Genomic DNA, 7,945 nt, shown 5'->3' with positions numbered 1-7,945 from the left:
TTTCTTGCTTTCGAACTGCTAGGTTGGCAGGAGCTGGAACTAGAGACGGGAGCTCACTCCGTCATGCGGCACACTCGGGTCTCAAACTGCTGAACTACTGACCTTCCACAGCCTGCAGTTCAGCATCTTAACCACTTGAGCCACCGCAGCTCCTTGCAGTACCAGATTAAAAAAAAATGTATGGATGATAAAGGTGTCAGAACTTCTTCGACATGACAAGCGGTGAACCCACAAGGACTCATGGCAGAGGGGAACCCACAAGTAGGGTTGTCAACTCTGGGCTCAGAAGTACCTGGAGATTTGGGGGTGGAGCCTGGGGAGGGACTTCCGTGGAGTATAACGCCATAGAGTCCACCCTCCAGAGCAGCCATTTTCTCCAGGGGAACTGATCTTGGTCACCTGGAGATCAGTTTTAATTCCAGGAGATGTCCAGGCCCCATCTGGAGGGTTGGTAAGGGTTGGAGATTCTACCAGCCCTTCTGAGTGCGAAGCAGTTAGCTTCTCGATTATGGGAAGTGGTGAGAATTCTGCAGAGTTTGTGAGCTCCATATGCAAATGCTTATGAAGACTGGAAACATCACGTGATTTAACCTGGGAAACACATTAGTCTGCTGGAAAGCTACACAGTCTACTGGAAGATTTGTATATGCCTGTTGGTGTGGAACACAGAAGTTTCAGGTGGTCTTGATGCCACTATTTTCCCCGAAGATTTACCTGTTGAACTGAGTAACCTTTATGATTTGGATTTAGCTTTTTATCGATGTGCTTAGTTCTCTGACATTGTCATTCTAGTATAAGATTCTTGAAGTTTATATACATCTAATGATGTATGATTTTGTAATAGTTTTTATTTGGTTTACACATTGTTTATAAGTGACTCTTCACAATGTTGGTTTTTTTGTGTTTTTGCCCACTTCTCCATCATGACAATAAGCAGGGAACAGACTTGGAAAGGCCAGTCTGCTACTGCTACAAGGCAAAGCTCCTTGTCAAAAGCAATGCTATGGCAGGTATCCATCCATAGTCCATCAAAGGTGAGTAAAGGGTACCTCCATATTTAGAGGCAGTGAAGTGAAACAGTGCTAGACGAGATGGATCACTGGTCTGAGGCAGGAGGGCTCTTCTGATGTTTTTATCCACTATCTAAATTGTCTGTTACAAGGCGATAGAAATGTTATAGAAATGTGTTACAACAGCCAGTGTGATGCAGCGACAAAAAAGGCTAATATGATCTTGAGCTGTATCAACAGAGGCATAACATCCAGATCAAAAGATGTCATAGTCCTGCTGTACACTGCATTGGTCAGGCTGCACCTGGAGTATTGTGTGTAGCTCCGGAAGCCTCACTTCAAAAAGGATGTGAACAGAATGGAGTGTGTGCAGAGGAGAGTGAAGAGGATGATCAGGGGCCTACAGGAGACCAAGCCCTGTGAGGAAAGGCTGAGGGACTTGGGAATGTTCAGCCTGGAGAAGAGAAAGTTGAGGGGGGACAGGATTGCTCTCTTGAACTATTTGAAGGGCTGTCAGTTAGAGGGCAGGGAGCTGTTCCTGCGGGCAGCAGAGGAGAGGACTTGCAATCATGGGTTTAAATTAAGGGCAGGAAGGTATGAACGGCTGAATATTAGGAAAAACTCTTTTACAGTAAGAGTTGTTCAATGGTGGCATCAGCTGCCTAGGGTGGTGGTGAGCTCCCCCTCACTGGCAGTCTTTAAGCAGCAGCTGGACAAACCCTTGTCAGGGATGCTCTAGGCTGATCCTGCATTGAGCAGGGGGTTGGACTAGAGGGCCTGTATGGCCCCTTCCAACTCTGTGATTCTGTGGTTCTACTTACTGACTTCATTGTTGCAGGGATTCCCAGCCAAGGGCCCCTCCGGAATTAGATTCTAACGAATCGTCGGAGCCGAATCCCATCTGAAAGAATCTAGGCTAAACCTTCAGGGGTGGGTGGCGTAAGTGGGAAGCGGAGTGTCCCACTTTTTTGCAAATGGCATCTTCAATGAATTTCTCATCCATAATTTAAAAAATCCCGATGTGGGATCTGTACGGGACCCAGTTACGTTGTACAGCTGGCAGTGCTGTGGCAGGAACGCGACGTGCGCTTGCTCTTAGCAGTGGGCTAGAATATTGTTGTTTCAATCAGGGACACGTTACAGAGTGAGAGGGGTACGCTCGGGTTGAAACGGTCGTGTGCTGAAACGGATGGGGAGTTTGAAGAGAGGATGGCATTCACTCCGATTCTCACATTCAGATTGTGTATGGCTAGGTAAAGGTAAAGGTTCCCTTGCTCGAAAGCCAGTCGAGTTCGACTCTAGGGTTGCGGTGCTCATCTCCGTTTCAAAGCCGAAGAGCCAGCGCTGTCCGAAGACGTTTCCGTGGTCATGTGGCCGGCATGACTAAACGCCAAGGCGCACGGAACGCTGTTCCCTTCCCACCGAACTAGTACCTTTTTATCTACTTGCAATTTCTTGCTTTCGAACTGCTAGGTTGGCAGGAGCTGGAACTAGAGACAGGAGCTCACTCCGTCATGCGGCACACTCGGGTCTTGAACTGCTGAACTACTGACCTTCCACAGCCTGCAGTTCAGCGTCTTAACCACTTGAGCCACCGCAGCTAGGGCTGCATTCAAGTATAAACGAGCAGCCCCCTACCCCTGCTTAACCTTGCTTCTAAGAAAAGACCATGCTCTTTGATCATGAGGGTTGCCAGCTCTGGGTTGGGAAATACCTGGAGATTTGGGTGGTAGAGAGGAAGGTTTGGGGAGAGGACTTCAATGGGGCATAATGCCATACAGAGTCCACCTTCCAAAGCAGCCATTTTTCTCCAGGTGAACCCATCTATGTCACCCGGAGATCAGTTGTAATCCCAGGAGATCTCCAGCCACCCCTTGGGGGTTGGCAACGCGATACGATCCTCCATGTGCTCACTGGCAAATGGCGCCATCTGCCAGCCAGCATTATAAACACTTCTAAAATGGGCGGCAGATGGAACATTGCAGGGTTTACTTCTGAGTCACTAAACCTGCAAAGAATCAGATGAGTCCTTTCTGCATTTGCCCGCCACTCGGGATTATCTCAGTGTTCGCGTGGAGGCAATTCAAGTCCACAGCATCCAAATAACCCGGGGCAACAGCAGGCTGAAACTGGGCCAACCACTGAAGGGAGTTAACATAATGCAGAATGGGTGGGGTGGGACCGGAATAAAAAGAAGGTTGGATTCGATTTTACTGCAGAATTGGAGGACACTGCGGTGAAGAAGGTTGAATTTGGTTTTAGTGCAGGATGGCTTGGAGGACACCACGGTGAACATGGATTCACAGGAAAGCGCAGAAAGGGCCGTTGTCAACAAAACTTGCTTTGAGTAAGCATGCATAGGATTAGGCAGTGGTTGCAGGCTAATACCTAGTTCATTAGGATCAGGGCCTTTTTGGTAGAAAAAAAGCCCAGCAGGAACTCATTAGCATAACAGGCCACACCCAACAGCAGAAACTCATTAGCCACACCCCCAAGAACACAGCTCATGACCATATCAGGCCACACCCCCATGTTACCAGAAGTTAGGTCATCCAGCCATACCCACCTTTTGCCTCTTATTCTGTTCACCTTGTTTGTTGTCAAAAAAGGACTAATCTGATTTTGTAGCGAGAACCCCTTTGCATGTTAGGCTACACACCCCTAATGTAGCCAATCATAATAAGTTTCTGCTGTTGGGTGTGGCCTATTATGCTAATGAGTTCCTGCTGGGCGTGGCCAACTTGGGAGCCAGCCGGAACTCCGTTCCTGTGCGTTCCTGCCCAAAAATAGCCCTGATTAGGACCAAATTAAAAAATAAATAAATCAGGCGATGGAAATTATCCGCTAGCTTTTGGATTTCACAGAATGCCTTTTCAGGCTAGGTATTAAACCAAGAGGGTTTAAAAACCAGACACCACGAGTAGATACCAGGGCAGGCCCTAAAGGGTCAATGATTTCGCCACCCCCTCCTGCACCACAGGGAAGCCAGAGCCCACCCTCCCTACTCTGTACTGTGGGGAGGTGGGAAGGAGCCGACTGCCTTCCTCACTCTCCCCACCTGCACTGTGGAGGAAGGAAGGGGAAGTGTGGGTTTGCCCCTGCTCCCTCCTGATGGAAAGAGCAGCCTCCTCAAGGACCACCCACTGAGGCTGGGGGCACCTCCTGGGCCAGATCCCGACACTGTGAGTGGGTGGTGCAGTGACAGGGCTGGTTGGGGCCCCTCCACTTTTGGTGCCTGAGGTTGGGGCCCTGGGAGGCCTTAAAGGTAACACTCTCCCCACCTGCACTGTGGAGGAAGGACGGGGAAGTGTGGGTTTGCCCCTGCCCCCTCCTGATGGAAAGAGCAGTCTCCTCGAGGACCACCCACTGAGGCTGGGAGCGCCTCCTGGGCCAGATCCCGACACTGTGAGTGGGTGGCGCAGTGACAGGGCTGGTTGGGGCCCCCCCCCCACTTTTGGTGCCTGAGGTTGGTGCCCTGGGAGGCCTTAAAGTTAATTGCAAGTGACACATAAGAGGGTGTGGGGTAGGCCTGTGATCAGTGTTCCCTCTAAGATGTGGAGTCTTGTGAGCAAAAATTCTACTTTGTGAGTTGCTGGCATTAAAGTTGTGAATGAGTGATTTGGCTACTGCATAAATTAGCTTGCTCTGGGGCCATCCTCCCTGAGCTAAGACAAAAATCTGTGAGCTGGAGGCTAAAATTCTGTGAGCTAGCTCACACTAATTCAGCTTAGAGGGAACATTACCTGTGATGGTGGTGAGCCCTGGGCAACTGCCTCTTCCTCCCCCCCACCCCAGGGAAAATGGCTCGGTGTGTGGTTGTCCTTAACATTGAACCTCCAACTGTACAAAGTAGAAATCAAAATTCCAGCAAGAAACTGTCAATGTAGCTGTAAGTTTTGGGAGTTCTCTTTGCATTACAACATTCACTCTGCAATCCTAAGCATGGTTATAATCACCTTGAAATCCAGTGGAGTCAATGAACTTAGAAAAGTGCAGTTCTGAAGAAGACCCCACTGTTACTGCACTGCAGTTAATGGACTTCCTTGGAGGAACCAAGGGAATTATAAATGCTACCCATCAAATCAATGCAACACAAAGTAGCCTGAAGTAGCCAAAGATTGTGCGCAGAGTCTAATCTGGGAGAACTGGGTTTGATTCCCCACTTCTCTACTCACAGCTGCTGGATGACCTTAGGCAAGCCATAGTTCTGTCAGAGCTGTTCTCTCAAGGACAGTTCTCTCAGAGCTCTCTCAGCCCCAACTGCCTCAAAGGGTTTGTTGTGGGTAGGGGGAAGGAAAGGAGTTTGTAAACCGCTCTAAGACTCCAAGTGAAGGTCAGGGCATTAATCCAATCCCCTCTGCCTCCTCCATGCCCCCTTTCTGTTGCTTAAAGACCACCCTGGATCTGAAAGCTTTTATTGGGGTCATGCTGTATCATATGACCTATTCTCAGCCTATTGGAAGATCAGGGTTCTGGTCTGTGTGAATGGAAACTCTACCCATGTGCAAACTCCACGCTACGGTGAACAGTTCTCCTGGAGTGGGAAACTTCCCTGTCCCTACACCCTGTCCCCCAAAGAAGGAGTGGGAGAAATTTGGGCAGCTTCACACATTGCTGGGATGCTCTAGCAATCACCCCAAACCATAGAGCATGGGGGGGGATTGCTAGGGTGTCCTGGCGAGGTGTGACATCACTTCCCATTACAACTGGAAGTGATGTCACAACATCAAGTGATGGCATGTAATGTCCACCCCTACCCCCATACGCTCCTGGAGTTTGCTTGCCTAAGCCATACATTGCCAGTTTTCATACTTATGCCATCATACAAACCACATTCCCAAAATGTATGGCAGGTGGGTTTCCCCTTCTGCATGAACAGAATGCCGGTGTTTCACTTGCATCTCAAAGTGTCAGGGGCTTGTCATTTAAAAGAGAAAATCGTACTGGGCGAGATCTCAGCAGCCCACATGTTTGTGACCTTCCTCTGCTGCCATCAGTCAACAGCCCGTTAAACTTTTCCTGGCAGCGCCGGATGTGGGCCACCGTCTGAGGCTTTCATGTCAATCTTCTTTTTTTCTTTCATGTGAAGTTTCCTCTCCAAAACAGATCGACTTCCTCCATTCTCTGCTGAGGCAGACCTGGCGAGGTCGGGGGCGGGCACGGAACCAGGCACGACTGCTTGTGGGTGCCACTCTGGGTAGCCAGGATGGACTCTTGGGAGGCAGGCGCCGGATCCACGAGGGGGTCTTCCTAGCACCCGAGATGCTCTTCTGAAACCGGGGTGAGTAGCAGCCACTGGAAACCGTCGGCATGGGCAGCTGAGCTCGAGGCACCTGCTGCTGGGGAGGGAAGCAGCCGTCCCCCTTTGAGGGCATAATATGAATCGAGGGACAGAGAACAGCAGAAGAAGGAGAGTGGGAAGAGAGGTTGGACGGGGCTTGGCGTTGCAGAGACTGTGCTTTCACACCACTGGCTAATGCACTCTCAGTGCACTATTTCCCCCTAGATTTCCCCCCAGGGAAATCCAGTTGCGAATGACTCCTATATTGCATGGGGAAGGAGCCGTGGCTCAGGAGCAGAGCCTCTGCTAGGCATGCAGAAGGTCCCAGGTTCAGTCCCCGGCATCTCCAGTTAAAAGGGACAGGCAGGAGGCGATGCGAAAGTCCTTCGCCTGAGACCCTGGAGAGCCGCTGCCCGTCTGAGTAGACAATCCTGACCTTAGTGGACTGATATTCCGATTCAGCATGAGGCAGCTTCATGTGTTTCCATGTCTACTGAAGCCACCTGTGACAGCAGCCCTGGCGGGGTTAGAGGCAGGAAGCAAGATCTATAGGGAAGCAAACCTTCTCTCCCCTTCCTAATTATACCCGGGAGCATCTTGAGATTTTGAATTTTGTGGCTTGCCCTGCTTTTTAAAGTTTCAGCTGCTTTTCAGTACAAAAAGCCCGGCATATCCATGCATACGGAATGAAGCTGTAGAGGCCCAGTCCCTGAGTAGTGAGAGTCCAGGGGTGGGGGGGCAGGGCAACACTTTCAATCTGAGTTTCCTCTGGAGGAGAAAGAGTGCCAGAGACTCACGCTCCCTTTGTCCGAGTTGCTTTATTTACAAATATACTAGCAAAGGGAGGTAAAGAGGTGGTTTCGCCAGGGTTGCCAACTCTGGGTTGGGAAATTCCTGGAGATTTGGGGGCAGAGCTGGAGAAGAGTGGGGTTTGTGGAGGGGAGGGACCTCAGCAGGGTATGGAGTCCACCTTCCTAAGCAGCCAGTCCCTGTAGTCTGGGGATCAGTTGTCATTCCAGGGGATCTCCAGGTCCCACCTGGAGGATGGCAACCTGAAGGACCAGGCCTGTTACCCACTCCAGCTTCCCGAAGAAGCGGTCTTGTCTTTCAAGGTGCTTCTCCTTTAGCATATATTTTCTTCGCTCTGTTCAAGCCTCACGTTCCAGAAGAGCCCTTCTGGATCAAAGTCTTGTCTGGTCCAGCATTCCCTTTCCAAGCTGATCTCTTCCCGCCGAAGCCCACAACCATGGCGTGAATCCAAGAGTCATCTCCAACTTTTGATCCCCCCCCCCTCAGTGGCATTCTGACCTGGATAGTCCAGGCCAGCCTGATCTCAGATCTCGGAAGTCCTGGTTAGTATTTGGATGGGAGGCCACCAAGGAAGTCCGGGGTTCCAATCAGGGGTTATTTCGTAGAAAAAGAGCTAGGGGAACTCATTAGCATAACTCATTAGCATATTCCACACCCCCTGACATCACCGGAAGTGTGTCATAAGGCCACACCCCCTGACATCACCGGAAGTGTGTCATAAGGCCACACACCCCGCCCCCAACGGTCCCGGCTGCCACTGCCGGCCTTGCAGCTCCACTGCCGAGCCCCATGAGGGGCCCGGCGGTGGACCTGCAAGGCCGGCGGGAGTGCAAGGAAGCCCCAC

Source organism: Gekko japonicus, unplaced genomic scaffold, assembly GCF_001447785.1.
Source record: "Gekko japonicus isolate JY-2015 unplaced genomic scaffold, Gekko_japonicus_V1.1 scaffold1811, whole genome shotgun sequence".
In the NCBI taxonomy this organism is placed as follows: domain Eukaryota; kingdom Metazoa; phylum Chordata; class Lepidosauria; order Squamata; family Gekkonidae; genus Gekko; species Gekko japonicus.
Note: the sequence above shows the minus strand (reverse complement) of the source record.